At 42.9% G+C, this 17316-nt stretch overlaps 1 protein-coding gene across 3 annotated transcripts in view; it reads right to left on the minus strand.

The window, feature by feature from the left end:
* PPP6R2 (protein phosphatase 6 regulatory subunit 2) overlaps positions 1 to 17316 on the minus strand; it is a 4227669-nt gene that overhangs the window by 593681 nt on the left and 3616672 nt on the right. The window lies entirely within an intron of this gene.

A 17316-nucleotide genomic window follows, 5' to 3' on the forward strand; every position in this document is an offset into this window, starting at 1 on the left:
CCGCCACATAACGCAAGCACTCAGGTCACTCCAAAGCAAATACAAATATGACTCAGGCATTGTACATGCTGGCGTGAATGACCTGAGACGTACCTTCCTCGACTACATGAAAAGAGACATAGAGGAGCTCTCTGATCATGTAGCCCAGGCCGGTATGACCCTGACCTTGAGCAGCATCTTACCCTCACCTAGAATGATGCCACAGTATAAAGACAAAATGATCGATTTTAACAATTGGCTAAAATTTTGGTGTCATTCAAAGGGGATCCAGTGTCTGTCAGCCTGGGATGACATGCTCGACAAGCCACGTTGCTTCGCTATGGAAGGCTTGTACCTGTCACCCCTGGGCTTTCGGATATTGGCAAAGGCTCTTGCCACCCCCATAGTGCCTTTTTTAGGCAAGGCTCAAAAGTCAAACCCACCTCCATAGACAGCACAAGGAACAAGAAACTAAGGGTAATGCTGCTAAACGCCAGAAGTCTTAACCTCAAGATGCACGCACTCGAAGCTCTCCTCAGTATGGAGAACATCGATATCTGTGCAGTGACAGAAACCTGGTTCAAGGCTCCAGAGAGCACCCCAGCACTCGGCCTCAAAACCCGGACCGAACCACAAAAGGAGGGGGAGTTTCCATATTTATCAAGGATATCCACACCTCCAGGTTAGTGGCATTGCATGAAGTATCGGAGACCATCCATGTGCAACTGACAGTGGGCAAGACTGCTTTTCAATTTATAGCATCCTACAGACCACCCTCTCAAAGTCAGGAATCCCACTCGGCTTTCCTGAAAACATTGGAGAACATGAAGATCTCTCCGAACACCATTATATTGGGCGACTTCAACTACCCAAACATAGACTGGGAGCATTACTCAAGCCCCAGCACCTTAGCCCAAAGGTTCCTGGAATTTATAAACACAAATGCTATGGAACAACTAGTCACCACTCCCACAAGAGGGGAAAACATACTAGACCTGATCATTACCAACATGGGGACTCTATGCTCCATACCAGAAGTATATCCCTCATTGGTAAGATCAGACCATACATTAATTTCACTGGATATCCACATCCCAACCCCACCCCCAGCCCAGAAAACCACAGTGAAAAACTTCTCAAAAGCGAACTTCACACTTCTCAAAACCGAAGTGGAATCCTTCAAGGCCCCAGGGCCAGTGGAAAGTACGGCCCAAACTTCAGAATCCTACATAAACGCATTCTACGGACATCTCCAGGAATGCATGGATCATGCTATCCCAAACAAAATCAAGACCCAATCATCCAAAGGCAGGCGTCCAGTCTGGTGGACCCCAGCCATAAATAAACTGTACAACAGAAGGAGGAAGCTACTACATGATAGAGCAAAATCCCTAAAAGGGAAGGCATCTCTGATCAGTACTAGCAAAAAATTACGATCCCTCATAAAATCCTCCAAGGCCAGCTTCGAGAGAAAAATTGCACAGGACACTAAAGACAATCATAAGGCTTTTTTCAGTTATGTTAGGAACCTGGGATGCAACTCCCAGACCTGTTCTGAGTTGATTCTAAACAACAAAAAAATACACTGAACCCACAGACATCACCAATATCCTGGCAGACAGGTTCAGTGCAAACTTCTCCCCCCCCCTCCCCCCCAAAAGAACAAGTATCTATCCCGGCAGAGTGCAGCCTTCCAAACATTTCTGATGCTCAGGTGAAGGCCGCCCTCTCCAAAGCAAAAAACACTGCTTCCATGGGACAAGATGGCGTCCCGAGTTGCGTCCTACTTGAACTCCAAGAAGAACTAATCCCTCAAGTAAAACTGCTGTACAATCTCAGCCTCACTACAGGATATGTGCCCAAAGAATGGCGTACAGCAACAGTGGTCTCACTCCACAAAGGTGGCGCCTCTACGGACCCTAGAAACTATCGCCCCATAAGCCTGACTAGCCTAGTCTGCAAGGCTATGGAGAGGATCATCATGGAACTCATAAACAAAGACATTGGGGACCTACAGACACTAGATCCTACCCAATTTGGCTTCGTCAAGGGCAGATCCTGCCTTTTGAACCTGGTCGACTTCTTCGAAACAGTCAGCAAGGCCATAGATGAAGGGAAGGTAGTCCACACAGCCTATCTGGACCTTGCAAAGGCATCTGACACAATACCCCACTCGGGCATCATAGATAAGCTATCCAGCCTAAATATAAACCCCTATGTCACAAGATGGGTCGCAAACTGGCTCAAAGACAGAACCCACAGAGTCAGAGTTGCTGGAGCCATGTCAGACTCGAAACCGGTCACAAGTGGCGTCCCACAAGGTTCTGTCCTGGGACCTCTCTTGTTCGGTACTTACTTTTCTGAGGTACAGCCCAACGTGGGAGGACTATGGCTCACCAAGTTCGCAGATGACTGCAAACTGGGCGCCATAATCGACTCTCCAGCTGACACAAACATCCTTCAAAAAGGTCTCGCAGAGACGGATAACTGGTGCCAGAGCCATGGTCTGAAGCTAAATGCCAAAAAGTGTATAGTCATACCCTTTGGCAAAAACAATGTGCCCACAAATTACCACATAGGTGGTAACCCATTAAGTACAGAGAAAGTAATTAGGGATCTGGGGACCCAAGTTGATAGCAATCTCTCCTTTGACAACCGCATAGCCAAAGTGGTTAGAAAGACCTTCTACATAGCCCACCTCATCATGAAAGGATTCACATCTAGATCAAGAGAGGTAATCGTGCCGCTTTATTCATCCCTCATCAGGCCCATCATAGAATACAATGCCCCCTTTGGGATGTACCTTACCCGACACCTGCAGCAATTAGAAAGACCCCAAAAGTACCTCACCAGGAGGATCAAGGGACTCAAACAGATGCCATATGCTGCTCGGTTAAAAAAAATTCCAGCTCTACTCAGTTGCATACCGCCTACTTCGAGGCGATCTATGCCTGACATGTAAAGCTATGTCCAACCCAGAATTAATGGACATGCCCCACCTCAGTAAATCTAAATCCCTTAGAGCCACGCACTCGAGGGACTTGAACCTCAGCACAGAAATAAATAGAACATGCTGGAGGGACAGATTCATAACCCAGAGGCTCCCTTCGCTCTGGAATAGAATTCCAATTCATGTTAGGCAGAGCACCTCACTGACTCTCTTCAAGAAGAATCTTGATGAGTGGATGGGGGATCGTAGGTTTGTCCCGGGGATTACTTCCGTGTCACTATTAGACAGAGGCACAGTAAACTAAACTTTAAAAAGGGCACAGTATACTCAAATCAAGGGGTGGCGTAAGCCAAACACAATCGGGCTAGGCTTATAAATGCCCCAGGGCAGATAGCCTAGTATGAACCTATGAACTTGAAGAGATCCCTGGGACCAAAGATGATATGTAGAGTTGAGTGCCTTGATTAGGGCAAACATCTCTTTTACATTTTTGTGCTTGCGTCTCTCCTAGGTGACCCACACAACCTACACTATTATCCCTACTGAAACTGCTCCCCAAGCAAAGTCCAAGTTATCTCTAATGATTGACTGCTTTGGAACAGGGACGGAGAAGGGGAGACCTGACTTAGGGATATTTGCTATCACCACCAAGTTATGCGTCTGCTGACAAATGCCAGTACTGGGATGTGAAAAGACAAGGGATGCTGATGTGGAGACCAAAGAGACTTCAGACACCACTGCAGCTTTGTCATGTGGAGCCTTGCCACTGTTATCATGAGAATCATAGCTGCCATGGGATCCAAAATCCTGAGCTATTCCATCACAGTGACCGAAGTCTCACTGGAAAATCTTAGAAAAAGATTTAGATATAGGTCTCCTTTTTCCTGAGGTGTCCAGCTGACAACCCAGGAACACAATCATGTGTGAAGGAGTTAAAAAAAGAACTTTTGAATGTTCCCTTGGAATCCCAGTTGTGTAAGAGATCTCTCACCCAAGTGAAAAATTCTTAACACTTTGAAGACTCTGCAAAGATAAGCAAGTCATCTAAACATGGAAAAAAAAAGGTACCATGTAGCCTGCAACATGCTACAGCTGGAGCTACAAACTTTGTGAATACTCTTGGTGGATAGTTCAAAGAGTAAGGCACAGAAAGTACAGTTGTGTACCTACCATAAATGAAGATGTTCGAGTGTATTCACTGTTGTAGTCATTACACTTGGGTTATCCTGCCGGCAGGCTACCCGCAGTCGGCCTGAATTCCAAAGTCCTGGTACGGCGTCGGTTGCTGTCGCCTCTTCCCTGACGTCAGTGCATCAGGGGTATAAAAGATGCAGCCGACTCCATTTTCTTCAGTTTTTCTTGCCCCAGATGTCAGGTGCCCCCAAAAGGGTTGGCTAAAAATTCTGCTCATAAAAAAGCATGCACTAACATAAACATTACCTTCATCTACAAGCAAATACACCACATAGGTTGTATAGAATAGAGAAGTATAGGTAAGTCCCAGCAATGAAACGGGGATGGTGGGAGGGTAACCTGGACTGCAACAGTGAATACACTCGAACATCTACATTTATGGTAGGTACACAACCGTACTATGTTCATCGTGTTTCACTGTTGCAGTCATTACACTTGGGTTGAATCCCAAAGCTGAGGTTGGGTGGCTAGGTCTAAATAGAATTAGGAGTGGCTATGAGGCCCTGCAGAACTGCAGTGGCAAAGCCTGCTCTGGACTTAGAGTAAAGAGTTAAGTGGTAGTGCTTTGTAAAAGTGTGCACTGAAGTCCAAGTTGCAGCCTCCAAAATGTCCTTGGTTGGTACTCCTCTGAGGAAGGCTGCTGAAGTGGCTGCTGCTCTGGTTGAATGTGGCCTAATGCCCTTAGGCACTGATTTGCCATGTTGTGAATAGCAGAAACGAATTCAGTGGCCTATCCATTTTGAAATAGTCTGCTTTGAAATAGCTTTTCCTTGTGATCCTGCAGCATATGCCACTAAGAATTGCTCAGTCTTTCTGAAAGCTTTAGTTTTGTCCAAGTAGAAGCGTAGCTGTCTGTGTATGTCCAAAGAATGCAGAAGTCTTATTCTGTGGGTTTGGATAAAAGGCAGGCAAATGAATGGTTTGGTTAAGAGCCACACTGGACACTATCTTAGGCATAAATGTTGGGTTTGTCCTCAGAGAAACCCTGTCCGGATGGAAAATAATAAAAGGTTCCACAGCCATTAGTGCCTGTAACTCTGAGACTCTTCTTGCTGAGGTTATTGCTAGGAGTAGAGCTGTTTTCCATGATAAGTATTTTATCTCAGCTGTATTGGCTGGCTTAAAAGGAGGCAGTGTGAGCTTTCCAAGACAAAATTGAGGTCCCATGCAGGTGTTGGAGCTCTCCTTGGAGGTCTTATGTTTTTGGCCCCTCTGAGGTACTGCCTTAGCAGTGGATGTGAAAAAATAGGTGGGTCCGTATTGTAATGAGCTGAAATGGCAGAGGCATGGATCTTAATTGATGAGAAGGATAGGCCTTTGCCCAGCATCTCAGTTAGGTATTGTAAAATCTGAGGAATATTTGGTACAAGCGTGTCCATTCCTTGTGCCTGGTTCCAAGCACAGAATCTCTTCCATTTTTCTGCATGAGATTTTCTGGTGCTGGGCCTCCTGGCCTCCAAAATAACATCCATAACTGCTTTAGAGAGAGGTGTGTTCTGAATGGTTACATTATCAGCCATGCAGCCAGATTTAGGGTTCTGAGTTGGCTGTGCAGTATCTGATTGTTTTGTTGGGTCAGCAAATGAGGAATCTGAGGTAATGTCCAGACTGGGCCTTGAGACAAGCTCTTTAGGATTGGGTACCAGTGCTGGCATGGCCAGTCTGGGGAAATCAGTATCATTTTTGTCTTCTCTTGTCTGACTTTTAGGAGTACCTTGGGGAGGACAAGCAGTGGAGGAAAGGCATATACTGTAAGGGTTTTCCAGCTGAATTATAGGGCGTCCACCTTCCATGCTTGTTTGTGATAAGTCCTTGAGCAGAATCTCTGTAGTTGGCAATTGTGAGGGGAGGCAAATAGATCTATGTCTGGGCATCCCCATTTCCTTGTTGTCATGCTGAAGATTTGTGGATCTAGTTCCCACTCATCAGGATCCATGAGGTTTCTGCTTAGTTCGTCTGCCAGAGTATTTGTCTTTCCTGGCAAGAATTGTGCTTGCAGGTGTACTTGATAAGTCAATGCTGTGTTCCACAAAGTCATGGCTTGTCTGCAGAGGGGGTAGGAATGTGTGCCTCCTTGCTTGTTTATGTACCACATGACTGTAGTATTGTCCGTCTTTATTAGCAGTTGTCCTGGATTAAGTAGATCCTTGAAGGCTGTCAGGGCATTCTGTACAGCTAGCATCTCTTTTTGATTGCTATGAAGATGCATTTGGCTTGTGGGCCATGTGCCCTGAATACATTTTGCTGCCATGTGGGCCCCCCAGGCATAATCTGATGCATCTGTTGTTAGTGTCTGCCTGGCTGTGGGTAAAGTGAATGGCTGTCCCTTGTTGTGGTGACAGGCCTGTGCCCACCATCGAAACTTCTGTTGCAGGCAGGGAATGAGGGTAATTAATGCTTCCAGGCTGTGACAATGTTGAGTCCAAACACTTTTTAGATACCATTGTAGTTTCCTCCTATGCAGTCTTGCATATGGAATTAGTAGAATGCAGGATGCCATGAAGCCCAAAGCCTGCAGAATTTTTCTTGCAGATAACTGGGTCTTTGTTGCCATCATTTCGAAGTAAGTAGTAAGTTGCCTTTGTTTCTCTGGCGTAAGACAAGCCATCTGGGCAGTTGTATTTAAGCTTGCACCCAGGAATATTATCTCTTGAGAGGATACCAGTTTTGATTTCTTTTCGTTCACTGTGTACGCTAGGCAAATTAGCAATCTTTTTACAAATGCCAGATGCTTCAGTAGAATGTCCTTGTTCTCTGCTTGAATAAGGCAGTCGTCCAAGTAAGGATATATTTATATTCCTCTTTGCAAAATGCAATTACTGGTGCCAGGCATTTTGTGAAGACTCTGGGCGCAGTAGATAAGCCAAAGGGCAGTGCAGGGAATTGGTAGTGCATTGAGCCAGCTATGAATCTGAAGTATCTTCTGCAAGATTGTCTGATTGGGACATGCAGGCATGCCTCTTTGAGGTCCAAAGTTACAAGCCAAGCCTTCTTGCCAAGCATGGGCAGAAGCTGCTGCAGAGTCAACATTTTTAATTTTGGAACGTCCAGAAAAGTGTTTAGAATAGACAGGTCCAGTATTGGTCTCCAGGCTTTGTCCTTTCTGGGTACCAAGAATAGTCTTGAGTAAAATCCTTGTCCCTGCTTTTGCCGTGGTACTCGCTGACTAGCCCTCATGTCTGTGAGGGATGAAACTAGCTTTTGTGCCTCTGTCCATTGATTGTGTGGCAGGTCTGGCATACCTTTTGTCTTTGGAAGGGTGTGAAAGTGGAACCTGTAGCCCTGAGACACTATACTCAAGACCCATTTGTCCTGGGTGATCATGTGCCAATTTTGTGAAAAAAGTGCTAGTTTTCCCCCTAAGGATGCTGCCAAAAGATAAGTGCTTGGCCTTGGCAGAGGGAAGTCATTGGGACTGTTTTCTGTATGGCTGTGATTTGTCTTCTCCGCTTTTGGAGGTAGAAGCACCGCATTGTTTAGGCCTGTATGAGGCTTGGGGCTGGGATCTGCCTCAAGGGCATCTGTATCTGCCTCTCTGTGGCCAGTCTGACACTGGAAAGGACCAATTCTTAGAAGGCCAGTTCCTACTAAATCAGGGTGGCTGTACCTGTAGGAAATCCTTAACTGTCTGCATAGATTTCGCTTTATCCTCCATTTTCGTCAACACCTCTTCTGCCTTAACACCAAACAAAGTATCATGCTGTAATGGAGCATCCAATAATTTTGCTATAACATGATCAGGCAGATTCTGTTCCTTTAACCAAGCATGCCTTCTAATGACAGAACCCGTAACAGCGGCCCTGCAAGAGGCCTCCAGAGAATCAAAACCACATTGCAAAGTATGCTTTCCTACTTGTTCAGCTGCATGCAATAAATCCTGCATTTCCTTGTTATCAGAACATTCAGAATTTGTCAACATTTTCTGTTTTAGCAGTGACATTAAGTACTGCTGATATTTAAGCATATGAAACTGACAATTTAAAGCCCTTATAGCCAAGGTAGCAGAACTGTAAACTTTTTCCCCCATCTGTCCAGTGCCCTAGAATCCCTATCAGAGGGGAAAGGGTTTTTTGCAGTGGAAGCCTTGACCCCTTTGGGACCCTGAGAAATAGTTTCTGGGTCAGCTGCAGGGTTTTTATATAGAAATGTATGAGAGTCTGGAACCCTGTAGTATCTGTCTGGCTTAACAGGTGCAGGGGGTAAAGAGTCAGGAGACAGGCCAGACTCTGAAAATACATCATCTACAATGTCTAGAACAGGTGGAATAGCAAGAGGTCTGTGCTGAGGTAGTAAAAGAAAATCTCAGAGCCTTTTCTTAGATTCTGAGTAATCTTGGCTCTCCCAGTGAAAATGCTCCCTCATGGTATGCAGGGTTTCCCCAAAAGAATAATCCTCAGGAGGAGAGGCTGAAAGAATAGATTCTTCAGCATCAGAATCCTCATAGGGAGGAAGAGAGTATCCCTGTTCAGAAGAGGAGTCAGAGGAAATGGAAACCTGATCAGAAGAGTCATATTCTGTGTCTTGCCTAGGCCTCTTATCAGGAGAGGGATGGGAACCCCTGATCAAAGTAATTAGGTCTTCGGCCATTTTAAGCATCTGTTTCTTAGGCATGGAAGTCTGTCCAGGAGAATGCTGTACTTGTTTCTTTGTCTTTAGAGCTGTTTTAGTCTTTGCCTTTGAAGCTGAGGTTGGCTTGACATATAACTGTGTAGGTTTGAAAACTCCCTCAGATGCCGATGCCTGCTCAGCGGCTCTGGACCCATCTGAGGGAATAGTTTCCGAGTGTCCAATACCTTGAGTATCCAGAGGCCAAGTCGGCTCCACGTGGGAGATGGAAGCGGCCTATGGCTCTGAGGTAGCGGGCGTCAGGGGCTGAGAAAGCGTCTCACTGAGAATTGGCGAACCGGCGACTGGCCTAGCAGAGGCCTCGTTGTCGGTTTTGGACCTCGGATGTCTGTCCTTTTCCTTGCTCTTTTTATAAACTCCGGTCGTCGGCTGTTCCGACGGCATTATATAATTAAATCTTTGGCCAAAGTAATGAAAAGCAAAATTGTACAGACGCTTAATAGTGCATTGGTTAAATCTAGCACAAAACCGACAGCTAGCAACGTCGTGGTCAGGGCCTAGGCAAGGAATACAGTAAGAATGAAAATCCTTATGAGGTATTTGCTTCCCACAAGAAATACAATTGTTAACTTTTTCTGACATCGGTCTGGAGCAAGAAAAAAGTTTCCCCAACGGGGTACTTAGCTTTAATGAAGACTTCGGATCTGAAATTTAGTTTTGAAAATCTCAGGAGTCGGCCGACCGGCACTTGCGAACTGCTTTTGCTTCGGGCACCGCGCAGCAAGAAAGACTGAAGAAAATGGTGTTGGCTGCATCTTTTATACCCCTGGCGCACTGACGTCAGGGAAGAGGCGACAACAACCGATGCCAGACCAGGACTTTGGAATTCAGGCCGACTGCGGGTAGCCTGCCAGCAGGATAACCCAAGTGTAATGACTGCAACAGTGAAACACGATGAACATCTGATAATGTGATCCAGACAAAGAAAATCTTAAGAAATGTCAGAAGTCTGGATGAAAATGAATGTGATAAGCATCTTTTAAATTTACTGTTACCATAAAATTTGAATGAGGAAGAAGAGGTAACAGACTGTGAAGTGACATAGTTTTGTAGTTTGGTACACAAACAAGACTAACCATGAAAGATCCAGAACTGGTGTCCAAGCATCTTCTTTCTTTGACACTAAAAACATCCTTAAGTAAAAACTGTCCCAAGTTAGGAAGGACTTTGTTACTGAATAGCTTGTAACAAAAGAGAAGTGGAAATAAAAGAATCTGGTCTGCTGAAAGTGGAATAAACCCCTGGCAAGTAGGAATATCCTCTCACTGCCAACTATAAGCATGATAAACGATCTTCAGAACTCATCAGAAACTACTTGTTGTCAAACAGAAAAATTGAGACTCAGACTTTCTGAAAGGGAAAAAGGACTGCCAGGATGAGAGGATGGAATAAGGTCCCTCAAATAGTCAAAACTGTGTAGTTAGACTGCCACTGGTTTGGAGGTTCCTGGATTTTTAGAACACCGTTGACATTTGAAATTCACTTAGAAAATTTAAAAAGGGAGGGCAGAATAATCTTACCGATTTCCTGATTTAACGTACCCCTTTCATCACACTTTTTGATCACCTCTGCAACAAAGGAACCAAGAAGTGAATCCCTATCCAAAGCCATAAATAAAATCTAATTTTTCGCATCTTCTTGGGAGGTTTTTGAGAATGTACACAGGCAAATCTCCTGAAAACAGTATCAGCTGCCATAGTCCTGGAAGAAATCAACTGAATCATACAAACACACTGTAAAAAGAGAGCAGTGACTAGTACAATAGAAGAAACTAAACCATTTAAAACAGCTTCTCTTCACAAAAGGAAACTGCAGACCAAACAGTTCTCAGACTTTCACAATTAGTTACAAAAAACATTAACATGGGAGTCTGACAATTTAAATGTTTTAACATCAAAGTTGCACAAACATACAGTATCTTCCTGTACCCATAAATAATATTCCCATTCATAACAGAAACAGTAGGATAGGAATTAACTAAATGTTTAACAGGAGTAGAATTAACTGAAGCAAAATCTGCTGGGTCAGTTTTGGTAACAGTATAAAATGCAAAAAGATTAAAGAACTTTACATATTTTACCTGACTTTTAGGGGCAGCAAGCTGGCTATCAGGAAAATTACAGGCAGAGACAGACATCCTGCAAAACTGGCAGAAATGGAGGAATTGGTGAAAGTTCAATAAATTACTACAGTAACAGCTCATAAAAATTTCTTAGGGACTGAGAAATCTTAGTTTACTCCCACTGAAAACAATGATACATTCTGGAAACAGGCTCAAAGAAAGAGAACCTCCAAGGCGAAAATCAGAAACTGAGCTCTGCTGTTAAGTCTGAATCAGAAAACTGACGTGAAAACCTATATCTGTTCCTTAACCTTAGCTAGATTCAGAGTCTTGAATCCCTTCAGGAAAAAGAGGTATCCCCCTTTCCTTTACCAGAAAGCAATAAATAAGAAGAATCAAAACCCTGAAAAAAACAAGAAGTTATGTACTCACCATAACGTTCGCTGTATGTAGTCCATCTCGCCTCACATTCTTACCCGTGGGTTCGGAGCCGAACCTCGACTCCGACTCGGCCATACTCTAGCGCGAAGTCTTCAACTGGCTCGTGGCTAAGAGGTATCCCATGCTGCAACGTGCCTATGCCCAGATCTTGTTTGCTGCAAGCTCACATACACACACACACCAACACGCTGAGAGGAAGAACCAACTCAACACATCAAAAAGGAGTGCTGAAAACAGAGACACAACCTCTCCAGGAGGGGGTAGGTGGGTGGGTTAGTAAGAATGTGAGGCGAGATGGACTACATACATCAAACGTTATGATGAGTACATAACTTCTTGAGTTATGTAGTCCAGTCTCTCCTACATTCTTATCCGTGGGACAGCGTCCCTAGCACCTAAATCTTGGGTGGCTCACTGGAAAATACTCCTGAGCACTGTGGAACCAAAGGAAGATCTGCCTCTAGACATCAGATCCAATTTGCAGTGACTAATAAAGGTGTGAGGAGATGCCCAAGTGGCTGCAGCACAAATATCATTCATAGACATCCTAGCCTGAAGGGCAGTAGAGGTATACACCAATCGTGTAGAATGACCCTTCACTTTAAAAGGTAATTCCTTGCCATTTGAAGTATAAATGAAGGAAATGCAACTAGAAATCCATCTGGACAGAGTTACTTTAGAAACTGGAGCCCCGAGTCTATTGTCTGAAAATGAGACAAAGAGTTGATCAGATTTCCTAACATCTTTTGTTCTACGCAAATAGAAACGCAATAGTCGGTGGACATCTAACTGATGAAACTTAAATTCTGCCCTGTTAGAGAGTTCAAAATGGCCGCTGTTCTGTGAGCACTGCTATCACCTAGGTCTTGATATACCCCGGATTAAAACAAACCCAGAAGGCAACGCAGACTTAATAATACAGAAATAACTGTAGATATTTACTGCTAATATCATCCAGCAAACAAAAGAGGAAGAAAAAGTGACAGATTCAGCTCAGAAACAGCAGGATTAACTAAGATTTCTGAATAACAGCTTAAGCAATGTGCTACTAAGGCCCTGCATCTGACTGCAAGATTGGTAAAACACTATACAGCAAGATGTCAAAAGAGGAAAAGAATATGGAAACAACAACAACTAAGACCAAATTGTCAGTACTAGCCTCACCTGAGAAAGACACAACTTCAAAAAGACAAAAGACAACTAAACAAACTGACAACTCTAAAAATACAAATAAATCCAAGACAGACCAGCCAGCTAATCTGGAAGACATAAAATCTGCCTTATTACCTATCCAGCAAGCATTAAAGGACTTATCATTACAATTTCAAACCTTTGGTGACTCATTCAGCCAAATAATATCCAGAATGGAAAAATCTGAGTCCAAAATAAGAGATAATGAAATAAAAATAGACTCTATTTCTCAAAAAACTGATGCCCATGACAAAGAAATACAAAACATACAAGCAAAATTAACAGACCTGGAAGCAAGATCTCAAAGGAACAATATCGTCATCAGAGGAATACCTGAAACTGTACTTCACAACAATCTAATACCAACAATCAAACAAATAATAAATTCCCTCCTAGAGGAATCTGAAGAAATGCAGCAAATAACAATAGAGAGAGAGCCCACAGAGCCCTGAGGGAAATGCAAACATCGTCTAAAGCTAAAAACACAGCATCAATGGGACCGGATGGTGTCCCCGGCTGTGTACTACACGAGCTAAATGAGGAATTAAACCCGCACATAAGGCAGCTGTTTAATCTCAGCCTTACCACAGGATACGTGCCCAAGGAGTGGCGTACGGCAACTGTGGTCCCACTCCACAAAGGCGGAACCTCTACGGACCCTGGTAATTACCGCCCCATAAGCTTAACAAGTCTAGTCTGCAAAGCTATGGAGAGGATCATAATGGAGCTCATAAACAAAGATATAGGGGACTTGCAGACATTGGACCCGACCCAGTTTGGCTTTGTCAAGGGAAGATCATGCCTTTTGAACTTGGTTGACTTCTTCGAAACAGTCACCAAGGCCATTGATGAGGGAAAGGCAGTCCATACAGCCTACCTTGACCTTGCAAAGGCTTTCGACACAATACCCCACTCGGGTATTGTAGAAAAACTTACCAGCTTAAATGTAAACCCATATGTCACAAGATGGGTTGCAAACTGGCTTAAGGACAGAACCCACAGGGTTAGAGTTGCTGGCGCTGTGTCAGACTCCAAGCCGGTCACAAGTGGTGTCCCACAGGGCTCGGTCCTTGGCCCGTATTGTTTGGCATCTACTTCTCAGAAGTACAGGCCAACAGGGGAGGACTTTGGCTGACAAAGTTTGCAGACGACTGCAAACTGGGCGCCATAGTGGAAAGTGCATCGGACACGGATATCCTTCAGAAGGGACTCACGGAAACAGATAGCTGGTGCCAGAGCCATGGCCTGAAGTTAACGCCAAAAATGTATAGTCATACCCTTCGGGAAAAACAAGGTAACCCCAAGCTACCATATAGGTGGCAATCCACTAAGCACAGAAGAGGTTATCAGGGACCTGGGGACCCAGGTTGACAGTGGCCTTTCTTTTGACACTCACATTGCTAAAGTGGTTAGAAAGACCTTCTACATTGCCCACCTGATCATGAAGGGATTCACATCCAGATCTAGTGAGGTCATTGTTCCCTGTACTCTTCACTTATCAGACCAATGATCGAGTACAATGCCCCATTCGGGATGTATCTCACCCGACATCTGCAGCAATTGGAGAGACCCCAAAAGTTCCTCACCAAAAGGATAAAGGACTCCAAAATCTGTCATATGCTGCCAGATTGAAGAAACTCCAGCTCTATTCAGTCGCATACCGTCTGCTCAGAGGTGACATGTGCCTGACATACAAGGCCATGTCCAACCCGAATTAATGGACATGCTCCACCTCAAAAATCCAAATCCACCAAAACCACTAGAGCAAGCGACTTAAACCTTAGCACGGATATAAATAGGACGTGCTGGAGGGATAGATTTATCACTCAGAGACTCCCTATGCTGTGGAATAAAATCCCAGTCCATGTGAGGCAGAGCACCTCGCTGACTCTGTTCAAGAGAAATCTAGACCTGTGGATGGGAGATCGTAGGTTTACCCCAGGAATCATCTCTGTGTCACTGCTGGACAGAGGCACAACAAACTAATGGGCACAGTATTTTTTCATATAAGGGGTGGCGTAAGCCACAATAATTTGGGCTAGGCTTATAAATGCCTTAGGGCAGATAGCCTAGTATAAACCTATGAACCTATGAATCTATCACTGAAACCAAGACCTGTCTATATTAAAATATTAAACTACCAAGATGTAAATAAAATCATACTGGCAGCAAAGAAAAAAGGCACACTCACCTGGAATAATAATAAAATCTCCTTTTCTCAAGACCTCCCAATATAAATAAGACAAGCAAGACAACTACTATCTCCATACTGCAGGTTCCTAATAGAAAAAAAATCAAATTCCAGATGAAATATCCAAATCAGTTAATCTTTTACATCAAAGAGGTTAAATACATGGTTGCTAACCCCAAAGAGGCAAAAGAGACATTCCTGGCTGTTTTCAAGCAAATTCCACCTTCAGAAGTGAAATAAATCCACAAAAAAAAGATAAAGGTCCCTTGGATGAAAAAACGACCCCATTCATGAGCACTCTAGCTGGGATCCAACTCTGAAATCTTCCCCTTGCTGTCTAGGCCCTTGGGTCATTGATGTGAGCCATGAGGAACACAGGAAAGGAAAGTACAGCCTGGGTGGGAACCAAAAATGAACTGCTGTTTCCAATGCACGAATATAGGAAGGAAGTTCCCATCTCGGATATTGGCTTGCAAATTCAGTCCCCCTAGACTTTTGATGGCTTCATTAAGAACAGTCAGACAAAATGGATTTCAGCTAAAAGAAGAAAGCTGCACCATAGATGTCAACCAACCTGCAAGCAAAACCTTGAAGAAATAAGGTACTGTTGAACTGAACCATTCACTAAAACAGTACACCAGTACTGTGTAGGTGAATGAAACTCCAGCCTTAAATAATAGGCAAGAAATAAACTGTCAGAATTATGCTAGCTCATAGATTAATATTGGGAAAAAAATTGTTAAATGTTTTATGTAAATACTAGAAATGTGTTAAAAGATCCTGGAGAGAAGTAATCTCAGGAAATTAGTAAAATAACCTAACAATCCTGGGATAATGTAAATATAGCCTTAATATGTCAACTATAGCAGAAGGACTGTTTGGCTAAGCTGTTTTCTTTTTTTTGTCTCTCTATACTTCCTACTTCTGTTAAATAGGTGCCAAGTATATATTTTATAACCCACACAGATTGATGTGGAAAAACATCACTATAGGCACCAAAGAAGGCCGAAACCTGAATAAGTAAAGGTGAGGAAAAAGAAGTCAAATGAGAGAAAAATGTAAAAATGACAAGATTGATTGTTTAACAATATTACTATGGTACACATATTGCTATAATTTACTGAGGAATGTATATTAATATGCTGTTTTAAAAATACTATTAGAAAGAATTAGTCACAAGACAAAAACAATACATGCTGTATCTTAAATGCAATACCATCACTGTATAAATAATATGTTGGAAGAGGCTAGGGATATTAAGTAGCAGTGTTTGTTGAGGGAACTAGTTTGTTCAGCTTTGTCCGCATTGTTTATAGTAACACAGGGGGATACTATGGAGTAAATCTATATCTAAAAAGAAAACACATTCCAAGATTAGACGTAAAGGTAAACCATATAATGAACCTTCATCCTCCCCCCCCCGATTATTCCTGGTCCAGGGATATAGTGGTTAGGCACAGTGTAGGGACGGAGATAAATAGATGCTTTCCTAAACCATCACACAGTAACACATACAAAACTAACAAAACAAAACTAATATATATGGCATATCTTAGGAATACACCTAATAAATAAATGTGGGAAATAGAATCATGGAATGTTAAAGGGCTCCAAAACAAGAAGAAAAGAAAACTATTCTTACACCTTACATTAAAAACCACAGCCAACCTCATACTAATACAAGAAACGCACTTGACTGCAGATCAATGGGCAGAAATTAGCAGAAAGAAATGGATAAGTCAAATCATAGCTTCAGAGGGGAAAACAAACAGTGCTGGGGCTGCCATAATAATTAAAAACCGATTTAAGGAAAAAATACTGAAAACCAAAGCTGACAAGGAGGGAAGATGGTGCTATGTAACATTTAATAGTCCTACAATACCAAAACCTATAATGGTACTTAATGTTTACGCACCCTGTAATAACCAACAACACTTTTTTATGTCATTATACCCAACCTTAAACCAATTTAAAGATCACTACCTAGTGATTGGAGGTGACTGGAATACATATCAAAACACAGAAAAAGGATAAATCTAATCTGACCAAATCACATAATAAACAAGCCACATTAGCCCTTAATGAACTCAAACAAGATTGCAAACTATATGACCCTTTTAAACATGGGAACAGTGCAGATAAAACAGGGAAATTCACATTCTATTCTCAATGCCACAAAATGTGGTCAAGGATAGACTTCTTCTTAATCTCTGACATATTCATTAACATGGACCCAACAATAACTATACATACCAGGTTCTTTTCAGATCACTCCAAAATCACACTGAACATTAACTGGGACAAAAAGATATATTTAGAGAACAGGGGTCATAATTGGTCATTAAACCCTAATTTACTTTCCAAAATGGATGTAATAAAAGACACAGAAGCAATACTAAAAATAGCTCTTACAAATATCACTAACTCCCAAGTACCAACTGACATAGAATGGGCTGCAACCAAAGCACATATCAGAGGATTGTTTATCAAAAAAGCAGCATACTATAAAAAAATACAACTGAAAGAAGAGCATATACTGAAAGGGAAAATAGAGCATCTTGGAAAAAGAACTAATAAATAACCCTAAGAACCAAACAGAAGCAGAACTTTTAAAACTGCAAAGGGATCTATATATGTTAGAAACCAGGAACCTATCTTTCTATGAAGCCAGAATGTTATCCA

This window comes from Protopterus annectens, chromosome 11.part0, assembly GCF_019279795.1.
Source record: "Protopterus annectens isolate FY-2018-M chromosome 11.part0, PAN1.0, whole genome shotgun sequence".
NCBI classification, from domain to species: Eukaryota; Metazoa; Chordata; order Ceratodontiformes; family Protopteridae; genus Protopterus; species Protopterus annectens.